Below are 12,254 nucleotides of genomic sequence, written 5' to 3'. Positions count from 1 at the left end.
ATATATGTATGTATTCATTTATTTATTATTGACAGACTGACTGACTTAGTTAAACCTTTTGTTAGGGTCTGCCAAGAAAATATGCCATTAATCTTGTGAGAACATTTGCAAACTAACGTTATTTCTGTCTTCATGTCTCTGGTTTGTATTTTTCTATTGTACCGAAATGTCTATTTTTGTTGTATTTTTTTTTTTTTTAACATTTTGTTTATATATGTATGTATGTATTCATTTATTTATTATTGACAGACTGACTGACTTATTGAAACTAGTTAAACCTTTTGTTTAGGGTCTGCCAAGAAAATATGCCATTAATCTTGTGAGGAAAATTGCAAACTAACGTTATTTCTGTCATTTTGTACTTATGTATTCATTTTGATTTTTTTTTAACATTTTGTTTATATATGTATGTATGTATTAATTTATTAATTACTGACAGATTGACTGACTTATTGAATGAATGTGAAATGGCATATCACGTTAATCAGAACGGTGCTTTTATTTTGAAGTCAGTTCCTACACGCTCTTACCGTAATGCCAAAGATATACACGCACCGCTAAACATCTTGGGGTCTGGCTTGACTTTTCTTTTGTACAAAGTAAAAAACAAAAACAAAAAAAACGTCCTAGTGTCTTTTCCTAACCACTTTTTCTTGACCTCGATGGAAAACGTCGTGAGATCAATAAGAGATGAGGAGGAGAATTCATAAAAGAAGACAACCGTGATGTTTAGAGATGAGGAGGAGGTGGATGTTATTGCGGCTCTGCATCCTGCACGCGTCATCATGGGTCTGCCGTGTAATACCTAGAGGGGAACCAGCAAACTGGGGGAAACTCGCAAGACTGTTAAGGTTATGATATTTAGTCAGGCAGCGAGTCTCGCGAGAGTTATTGCAAGATCAGATTTCGCGGGCTCCCTTCTAGACACGACCGGTCTGCCATGATGAAACTACAATGTTCAGAAGATGGACTACAAGAGGCGCATGTTCTTAACCCGCGGTGAGTGAAAGAGAGTCCTTCTGCTGCTGTAACACTTCACATCAACATATGATAAAGGATTATTTTTTTCTATTGCTTTGAAGAGAAACAGTCATCTTATAGTAAATGTACAGTATTTGTTTTTTCTTTACTTTTTTCATTTTGTTTTTCCTTTATTTGTTTTTACTCAGACATTTACATAAACTTACTTAATTAGATACAAATATGAAGTGAACCAACTTTTCCACTTTTTACAATGAAATTATAGAACACACAGATAGAACATGGGGTGCTTTTCATGTGAAATAAGATAAGATAAATAATAATAAAAAAAATTACATTTAGAAAAAAGAAAAATTAAACAAAAGAAGGGCGTTTTGGGGAAATATACTTTTTCCACTTCTTCCAAATTTCCTCAAATTTAGTTTCTTGAAGCCTCATTGAGAAAGTAATTCTTTCCATTTCCATTTTTTAAGCCATTTCTTAGTAATTGCTTTTCTAGCAGCTACACTCAATATTCCAAATAAGTATTTTGTTTTAATATTTGTAGATGTTGAAAGTAGAAGACCAAACAGGAGTTCGTCGTACTAATTCTGTGTATATATTATGCCAAAAAGAAGAAAAAGAAAAAAAGTGCCATTTCGGTATAAAAATTTAATTTAAAAGAACAAAATTGTTTTCTGGGAGTTTGTTGCAGGTGAGAAGTGCATTAAAACTAAATGCTGCTTCTCCACATTTAGTTGTGATGAGGCCATCATTCTCTGGCTATAGGTTCATTTTCATTTTTAAACCTGATCAAATGTGTCTCTCCCTTGTACTTTCCTGTCCAACATATCTCTTGTTTCTTATTCAGCTCTATACTGAACTTGACGTTTGTCAGGCCAAAGATTGAATTGAGCCTCTTGAAGTACCGACTCCCTCTGCTTGTGATTCTTCCTGTATTCTGCACAACTGTGGGGTTGAGGAGGAGCCACCTGTAGGGACTGAAAGAGGAAATTAATTCACTTTAACTCAGAAACAAAAGAGCAGTTGGGCAGGAAATATGACAGGTTGCTGAGAAATGCTTTGTGAGACATGAGAACAGATAAGTAAAGATAAAGTTCTTCTGACCTCTTTTCCCAACTGAACATGAAACTGGGCATAACTCAGGGTGCTGCTTTCCCAGTCCTGGTTTGGGGTCTTGGTCCTGCTTTTTTATGCAGAGATAACATTGCAGTAATGAGACCCCACAGCAATCTCCAGTTATTTCACACACATTATTATATGAGACAGAGTTGATACTGATTGGTACGTTTAGTCAAGTAAAGGATCCTTTACATAACTAAAAGTAGCAATACTATAAGTGTTCAGAAGGTGCAGCAGTTTAACCAAAAGCATCCCCTCACCAGCCCATGCATTGATCACATGCACGGACCAATAGTCTGTGGCTTGGCGCATGGTCTTCACATGATCAGAGAGTGCTGTTATTCCAATCACCTTCTGCGCAGATCGCAAGCCTCATTTTGTCCTCCAACTCAGCTCAGTATCAGTGTTGCACCTTTCTGGACTCTTTTCTATTTATTATTGATATGGTCTTTTCCTGTGCGTCCATGAGAAATAACCACTATCCTTACTATCCTCACTATCCACACTATTCACAAAAGGATTTAAAAAACCATCTTCAATCAATAAATGAGTGGTATCTCAAAGAGAGTGTGTGTGACCTGGACTAATTGATACATCGTCATCATATTCATGTTCTTACCGGACAACCTGTGGAGATTGTAAATGACATTCATAGAACCATCATCTAAGGGTTCATTCACTCAGCATCACTAAGGTCACAAGTTTGGTATCCATTACACCAACGCCTATTTTACATGGTCCTTCGAGCCGGATTTACAGTTTCCACAGCATTATGGCATTCCCCGATGGTAACGCTCGTCCTCGCCGTGATGTTCGTCCACCACGATATCTCGACGACTTCCTGGTGAGTCTTCCAAGACGACGACTACCTCAGTCACACACACTCTATGACCACTCCGCCGAGGGAGATAGCAGATACCACGATGCAACTAAAGTCACTTCTGATGGACGGACTCCCCAGAACCTCGTTCCAGAAGTGGTCTTGTCAGAACTGAGAGAAATGAGGGAGGACAACAACCAGCTCAGGCGAGAGATGCAATCCCTCCTCAGCGTTCTCACGCCGCGACCATTAGCTCCCCCTCAACCTCCCACTTCATTCTATGAGGTTCCCAGTCAAAGGCATCTCCCCAAGTTCGAGGACATCGGCATCTCTGTCACACAGACCCCTGCTCCAGGCTATGCATCTACCCCGCTGCAGCCTACTAGACAGCCTTTCAACCAACCAGAGGATGACCTGCGAGATCTGCCGTGGCCTGAGTCACCTCCGCCACTGTATGTACATCAAGTTGTGGAGTCATTCCCTCCGCCACCACCGCCAGCGTCATACCTACCCCCAGTCAGCGAAACAGCTCAGGAATCACTCCTGAGGATGCACCCTCAACTGCATCCTCGACCTCAGTTTGTTACTGAGCTGAACGATCATCTCCGGAATATGACTATTAAGCCGGACTACGCCGCAGGGTCACACTCGCTCAGAGAACCTACCACAGAATATGCAGAACAATACACTCTTCCTCGCGGACCACCTGCTCGCTCTCATTATCTGTCAGGTGACTCTCCTTACTTGCCACCTGCTGATTCAAGGGAATGGAGAAGCTACAATCAGCCACAATCTCCACCTCGTCAGGAGAAAACGTATCGTGGACCAATGCCTCACATTCCATACTTCACTGATGATGATCCTCGTCAGTTCGCCCGCTTGAAGATAGCACTTGACAATATTCTGCCTGACGACGCTACGGAACGCTTCAAATTCCAGATCCTCGTCGACCATCTTAAGCTAGAAGACGCCCTTCTGATCGCCGACTCCTACAGTAACAGCAGGGAACCCTACTGTAAGACTATGGCCTCTCTAATAGAGCTGTATGGCCAGCCTCACAAATTGGCTCTGCAGCGCATCACTGAGGTCCTAGATGAGCCTGCAGTCAAAAGCGGTGACAGCAGAGGATTTCGCCTGTTTGCACTGAAGGTGAGGGCCCTAGTTGGAATGCTTGACCAGCTGGGAAAAGAAGGGAGATCAGAATTGGAGTGCGGGTCGCACATCGCACGTTTGCTGTCAAAGCTGCCACATGACCTGAGAGCACAATTTAAGCGCTACATCAATCCCCTTCGCACACCCATCCCAACTTTGCTGGACTTTGCTGAGTGGCTAGAGTACGAAGTCCGTATTCAAGATGATGACGTACAGAACCAACAATCACGGCCACCACAACAGGGACGACCAGACCGTCAGAGAGGTGTCATGGCTAAGCAGAAGCCAGCAGCACGCTCCACGACCGTCCTGCTTGGATATGAACCCCCTAAAAAGGAATCAGAGCCTCCTACACAAGTACGGTCTCAGGTTAACAAACCAGAGAAGCCCAAGAAGTATTGCCCTTTCTGTGACAACATCCAGCATTACTTCAACCAGTGCTCAGAAGTCAAGAAGCTCACAAAGGAACAGAAGATAGCCTGGATCAAATCCGGTAAACGGTGTTGGAGATGTGGAAGGGATCACCAAGCAGCCCAGTGCTACCTCAAAGCCAAATGTCAGCAGTGCAATCAGACTCACCTGGAAGTACTACATGATGTTAACTCATCAACATCTGTAAGACCAGAGATGCCAGCCCCAGAAACGATTCAGCCAGTGACGTACTACCTAGATCCCGCTTGGCGAAGTAGCTGCGTGCTTCTGAAGATGGTTAAGGTATTCCTCTACAATGGCAAAAGGAGGATTGAGACATATGCCATCCTTGACGACGGGTCTGAGCGCACAATCCTGCTCCACAGTGCTGCCCAAGAGCTGGGACTTCAGGGACAGCGTGAGGACCTGGCACTCAGAACCATCCGTCAAGACATAAGGACTGTGTCAGGAAAGTCAGTCTCCTTCTCTGTGTCCTCCGCCGTTAACCCCCAGAAACGGTTCCGTGTCCACAGAGCATTCACTGCAACAGAACTCGGTCTCTCCAAGCATTCTCATCCCATCGATGCCCTGCAGAAGACTTACCGTCACCTCAGAGGCCTGCCTCTCCACTCATTCAGTCAGGCACAACCGCTGCTGCTCATTGGTTCAGACTATCCTCATCTCGTCATTCCAGTCGAGCCCGTGCACTTAGGGCCTCCAGGTGGACCAGCAGCACTCAAGACAAGACTTGGTTGGACACTTCAAGGCCCTGCCAAAGTCCTTCTGCACCAGTCCTCCACTCCTCAGTGCCTGCTCACCAACACCCAGAGTCCATCTGCCGAACTTCTCGGTCATGTGACTAAACTCTGGCAGATGGATGTTCTACCTTACCGGAATGAGAAGCTCATCACACGGTCAAAACAAGACACGGCAGCGGTCAGGATGCTAGAAGAGAAGACCATCAGAGTGGAAGTGGATGGCGTTGAAAGGTATGCTACCCCCCTACTATGGAAGGAAGACGTCCCTCCTCTTCATTCGCCAAAAGAGTCAGTGCTGGGTCACCTACGTGGGACTGAAAAACGCCTAACTAAGGACCCTGCTAGAGCAGATATCTACAACCGTGAGATTAAGAAGCTGTTGGATGCGGGCTACGTCAGAAAACTCACTCCTGCTGAAACACAAGCCAGCACCAACTCCTGGTACCTACCTCACCTTATGGTCCAACATAATGGTAAAGATCGCATTGTGTTTAATTGTTCATTCACACGTCACGGTGCCAGCCTCAATGAACACCTCCTTCCAGGACCCACATTGGGATCCACTCTACTCGGCGTGCTGCTCCGCTTCAGGGAGTATCCCATCGCAGTGAGCAGCGATATAAAGGGGATGTTTCACCAGGTCCACCTCTTGCCTGAGGACAAACCCTTCCTCCGATTCCTCTGGAGAGACATGGATTCAAGCACATCACCCGACATCTATGAATGGCAGGTGCTGCCATTTGGAACAACGTGCAGTCCGTGTTGTGCCACCTTTGCTCTCCAGAGACATGTCCTGGATCACAGTAGCCCAGGTGAAGATATCCGCCACTCAATGGAGCACTGCTTCTACGTTGACAACCTCCTTCAGAGCTTCCCCTCAGTACCAGAAGCCAAGCAACTTGTCAACAAGCTACAGCAGCTCCTACTCTCAGGTGGGTTCGAACTACGCCAGTGGGCTACCAATGCTCCAGACATCGTCAGTCACATGCCGCCAGGATCACTATCGGAGAGTAGTGAACTCTGGCTATCAACAGATGGGACTGATCCACCAGAGCGGACTCTGGGGCTGCTGTGGCACTGTACGTCAGACACCATCACCTACCAGCTTCGCCACACTGAGCACCCTGAACCGACTATGCGCAGCATCTATCGGGTCCTAGCCAGACAGTACGACCCCCTTGGCCTGCTCATTCCCTACACCACCCGAGCTAAAATGCTGGTGCAGCGTCTCTGGAGTAAGAGAAGAGATTGGGATGACCCACAGCTGCCGGATGACCTACTCCAGCTGTGGCATGCCTGGGAGAGTGAACTTCATCAGCTCCCTACCATCTCTCTTCCCAGATGTTACACTCATCCAGAGACAGACTTCTCCGCCTGCACCCAAAGCATACACATCTTTTCAGATGCATCGGAGAAAGCATACGGGGCCGTAGCCTACCTTCGGACAGTGGACCATACAGGTGAAATCCAAGTGGCATTCCTAGCAGCAAGATCCCGAGTTGCCCCAGTCCGTCAGCAATCCATCCCAAGGCTGGAACTCTGCGCTGCACACATTGGTGCCCAGCTTGCTACTGTCCTGCAAAAGGAGCTTACCCTGAACATCTCCAGCATCATCTATTGGACTGACTCTACCACAGTCCTAAATTGGCTGCAATCACAATCTTGCCGCTATAAGGTATTTGTTGGCACCAGAGTTGCGGACATCCAGGAGCTGACGGAGGGTAGTCCCTGGCAGTATGTTAACACAAGAGACAATCCCGCTGATGACATAACCCGAGGTCTGACTCTGTCGCAGCTCCTTGGCCACAACCGCTGGAGCCACGGACCTCCATTCTTGTGGGAAAATGAATCATTCTGGCCTGCATCTCCAGACATCTCCTCACCTGATGATCCAGTTGAACTGCGTAAAGCCAACTTCTGTGGCCATCTCTCTGTGACGCCTGAGCCATGTGCGGTGGACGCCAGTACCTTCAACAGCTTCAGTGAATTGCTTGAAGCTTCGGTCCAAGCATGTCATGGGGCGGCCACGGCCTCAGACCCAACGGCCGATGACTACAAGAAAGCTGAACTGGCCCTCTTCAGACAGGTACAGAGAGACTCTTTTCCAGAAGAATTCACCCTCCTGTCATCCCAGAAATCAGTACCATCAAGCAGCAGACTACTCACCTTGGATCCTGAATATGATCAAGATACCCTGTTGATCCGCGTGGGGGGGCGGCTCCGTAGATGTGATAACCTCTGCCAAGATACTCTGCATCCAGTTGTACTGGACCCTCATCATCACATCACCAAACTCATCATCCAGGACTTTGACAGCCGGCTTGCCCACCCAGGATCTGAGAGAGTCTTTGCTGAGCTACGCAGACGATTCTGGATCCTTCGTGGGAGAGAGGCAGTCCGCAAACACCAGTACAACTGTCCCGAATGCCGGAAATGGCGCAGTAAGCCAGTCATCCCCAAAATGGCCGACCTTCCACCCTCCAGCTTACGGCTCCACTGCCCAGCATTCTATTCAACGGGCATGGACTGTTTTGGACCTTACCTCATCAAGATTGGACGGCGCACAGAGAAACGATGGGGCATAGTATTCAAGTGCCTAACAACCCATGCCGTGCACATTGATCTGCTAGTCAGTATGGATACGGACTCCTTTCTGATGGCACTCCGTCGCTTCATTGCCAGACGAGGAAAACCCTTCGAGCTGCTATCTGACCAAGGCACGAACTTCAAAGGCGGTAGCTCTGAACTCAAAGAAGCTTTCGAATCACTTACCCCATCTCTACAGTCACAACTCGCCAGTCAGCAGATTCACTTCCAGTTCAACCCCCCGTATGCACCACAATTTGGTGGTTCCTGGGAGCGTGAGATCCGCTCCATTAAATCCGCTCTACACACCACCCTGGGATCTCAGACGGTCACGGAGGAGGTCTTGAGAACAATTCTCATCGAAGTCGAGGGTATTGTCAACTCCAAGCCCCTTGGCTACACCTCATCAGATGTCGCAGACCCAGATCCAATCACTCCTAATATGCTGCTGATGGGGCGGCCTGATCCATCAACACCACAGGTCGTTTACCCAGACACAGAGCTCCTCAGCCGTCGTAGATGGAGGCAGTGTCAAGCCCTGATCGATCAATTCTGGATCCACTTCATCCGGAACTATCTGCCATCTCTCCAGACTCGCTCCAAATGGCAACAAGAAAAGGATGATCTAACTGTCGGTACAATCGCCCTTGTCATTGACCAGCAGCTTCCGCGTGCACTATGGCCAGTCGGAAAGGTTACAGCAGTCCTTCCTGGTGCTGATGGCAGGGTGCGGACTGCCCAGATCCAAGTCAAAGACAAGACATACACACGACCTGTTGCTCGACTGATCAGACTCCCAGCACTCCCAAAAGACATTCCTGGCTGACCTTCAACTGATTCAACTTTGCTCCACAAAGTTGGGGGCGGCTGTTCAGAAGGTGCAGCAGTTTAACCAAAAGCATCCCCTCACCAGCCCATGCATTGATCACATGCACGGACCAATAGTCTGTGGCTTGGCGCATGGTCTTCACATGATCAGAGAGTGCTGTTATTCCAATCACCTTCTGCGCAGATCGCAAGCCTCATTTTGTCCTCCAACTCAGCTCAGTATCAGTGTTGCACCTTTCTGGACTCTTTTCTATTTATTATTGATATGGTCTTTTCCTGTGCGTCCATGAGAAATAACCACTATCCTTACTATCCTCACTATCCACACTATTCACAAAAGGATTTAAAAAACCATCTTCAATCAATAAATGAGTGGTATCTCAAAGAGAGTGTGTGTGACCTGGACTAATTGATACATCGTCATCATATTCATGTTCTTACCGGACAACCTGTGGAGATTGTAAATGACATTCATAGAACCATCATCTAAGGGTTCATTCACTCAGCATCACTAAGGTCACAAGTTTGGTATCCATTACACCAACGCCTATTTTACAATAAGTATAAAAATACTCCACTTCAAGTAAAAATTCTGCATTTAAAATCCTACTTATAGGGACACATCATGAAAAACTCACTTTTTCAGTGCTCGTGCACATACATTTGTGTATATGAAGTGCCTACCAACCCACAAGCTTGGATCAGAAAAAATGTGATCCAACAAGCCATTCAGATTTGGCTCCCCTTCCTATGTCACATGCAGGCTCATTAGAATATACCTTGTTGAAATACAACCTGAAAATGAGCATGATATGTCCCCTTTAAGTAAAAATACAGAAGTATTATCAGCTAAATGTACTGAAAATATCAAAAGTAAAAAAACTGTTCTGCAGAAAACTTGTGGAACTAACAAAAGTTTGACAGTTTTGCCCTCTAGAGGGGGCCATTCACTTTACTTTGACTTTATTATCCACCTTAGTGGGAATTTGTCTTTGGCTTCTCTAGTACATACAAGATAAATTCAAACACAACAGCATATCACCCGGACAAAAAAAACAAAAAAAACAAAAAAACATACAGTCAGCAAAACACTCTGCAGTGTTACAAAACATACAACAACAGACGTACAATTGTGCAAATGGGTAGGAAACAGCAGCCGCAGATGGAGACAAGTTACACCTTTCAAAATACTTTAGGTCTTCCCTAGTGCAGTCATTTCACATTCAGTACCTGTATGGCATGGGGAATAAAAGACCTCATATATGTTCCGGCTCGCCCTCAGGACCCTGAATCGACGGCCAGACGGGAGCAGCTCAAACTCAGAGTTTAGTGGGTGTGAAGCGTCTACAGATATCTGTCTGGCCTTCCTGAGTACCGCTCTATCAAATACATAACAGAGCTGCCTTTGTAGCTTGCCATTTGTGTTTTTACATTACCTTAAGGCCACAGTTGGTTCTCTACAGGCTTGTAAAGGGAGGATTGAGCAGAGGGGTATTCAGTTGGTTGCAATCTGCAACCTAGATGCCACTAAATCCTACACATTGTTCCTTTTATGTTATTTACAAATGCGCATTTCCTGCTTTGACAAGTCAAAATGGCTGTCGTGAAAAGGGTCTCTATGTTGAAATGAGAACGGGTTCAGCAATCCATCAACATCATCTAAAATTCCCATTATGCAATGCAGTTGCAGTTTTTATAATAAGAGGATTAACAATATTATACTGTGTGAAATAAATGTAGTAGAAAATACAGACATGTCTAACAAAGCAACTAGCTCATACTTGGGTCACACGACAACGACAAATGGGGGAGGAAGTCAGCAAAGATGAAAGGCACATTGATTTGTTTGAACCGTTTAAAAATGACGCACATACAAGATGTAACTTTTGTAATGATAATTACTACTACTAATACTACAACAAATACGCACAGCACTAAATGAGAAGTATTACTCACCTGTAGAGGCAGACAGCTGGAGTGAAGACACAAAGAAGAAATCCAATTACAGCTGTGAGTATGTATAGAAAATACCACGATGGACTGATTTCTGCACAAAATCAGATGTGAGTTAATTTAAGTACAGTTTGAGCTTTGAAATGCATTATGTCTGGTGTAGAGGTGATTAGCCCTGCTTTGTGCTCTACCTACCTTCAGGTTCCCCAGACACCATTAAATTCCACTCAAGAGTCTCCATACCTTTATCGTCAGATACATTACATACATAGAGTCCTGCATCATCATACTGAATGTTAGAAATATTTAGCTTTGAAGGTAAGTTTACGTCTATACTCAATCTGTGAGAGCTGAAATTTGAAAAAGTCCGATTCAGTCGGTATGAATAAGTGAAAACAGATCTGCCTTTGGTCCAGCTGATTTGAACTGCATTTGTCTGGGATATGTTGCAGGTGAAGATGACGGAGTCTCCCCCGGCCACCAGTTTGTGCTCAACTGCAAGAATCTCTGTCATTGAAGGAAAAAAATCAATCAATATAAAATGAAATGTGTAATTAAATCTAGACAAAAGCATCACAAACACAAACATCCACTGTACAGTACCTGCAGAGAGTTGGCACAATTAAAAGCTGAATGGAGAGCAGAGCTGCTTGGTTTCGGCTGAACATGATGACCATCAGACAGAGAAAGACAGACTGAAACTTCAACATCAGCTCCGATATGTATTTGTGGAAGAGGTGCAAGAAGGAAGTGGTTAGTTGCTGTTTGGCTGCAGTGTGTCGTACCTTTCTTCTTATACAATAATTTAACTCAAATTAGAATGTTGGGAATTGAAACCTGGTCCTTCTTGAAAATAAACCGTAGAAATGATTTAATTAGTAACCATTAAAATGCACATTATAGACATGTTTGACTGCAGGAAAGCACCTCTGCATAGTGCTGAACCCACTTTAGCCACAGTGTGATCCTCCTGCTGAGTGTACCTTCAGTGCATGTGGAATACTTTTTGATGCTCATAGGAAGCATCATAACCAGGTCCTGTTTCTCAGTTGATTACATTAGCATTTCCCCAGAGGTGTCAAAAGCTTGTACTTTGGAATTGTTCATTGTTTTAATCACAAGACACTTTGACTCTATTACAAGAACTACATCTGTTACCTTACATTTACAAAATGGTCTCTCTCTCTGCAGAGATCCTCAACATGTATCCCCCTGGTGCCATAAAATGCCTAACCCTAACCCTGTACTGAAGACTATGAAGGAATTCTAACCATCTCATTTCATACTGTTTTGTGTGCCAGCATAATAAGACTAAAAACCTTGTCAGGGTCCACTTAAGAGGCTTTCACATCAGGGACCCGTGCCCGGATCAGAGTACACTTGACCCCAAAGTCCTGTTCATTTTATTAGTGTGAACACTATACCGTACTCTGGCACCCGTGCACACTTGAAAAGGTGGTCTCGAGTACAGTTCATGTGTACTTGGGTATGGTTCGCATCAGGTGTGAAAAGCAACTGTACCAAAACACAGAAGTGGACTGTCAAACAGGAACAGGAAACTCAGTTTAAAAAACAAAAGACTGGTTCAGCTACACCTTTTAGACTGATGCAGTAGTGTGGGATAAATGTTTGTTGATCATCGA

The 12,254-nt window shown here is 45.0% G+C and overlaps 1 long non-coding RNA gene across 1 annotated transcript; it reads right to left on the bottom strand.

The window, feature by feature from the left end:
* Window positions 1-1,019: 1,019 nt before the first annotated feature.
* Window positions 1,020-10,794, bottom strand: LOC141782549 (uncharacterized). The gene is made up of 3 exons (XR_012597130.1): window positions 10,615-10,794; window positions 2,089-2,164; window positions 1,020-1,961 (listed from the first exon to the last, which is right to left on the bottom strand). It is a non-coding gene; the product is annotated as an uncharacterized LOC141782549 (long non-coding RNA).
* Window positions 10,795-12,254: the final 1,460 nt, after the last annotated feature.

Source organism: Sebastes fasciatus, chromosome 14 (genome assembly GCF_043250625.1).
Source record: "Sebastes fasciatus isolate fSebFas1 chromosome 14, fSebFas1.pri, whole genome shotgun sequence".
NCBI classification, from domain to species: Eukaryota; Metazoa; Chordata; class Actinopteri; order Perciformes; family Sebastidae; genus Sebastes; species Sebastes fasciatus.
This window is presented reverse-complemented; position numbering and strand designations above follow the sequence as displayed.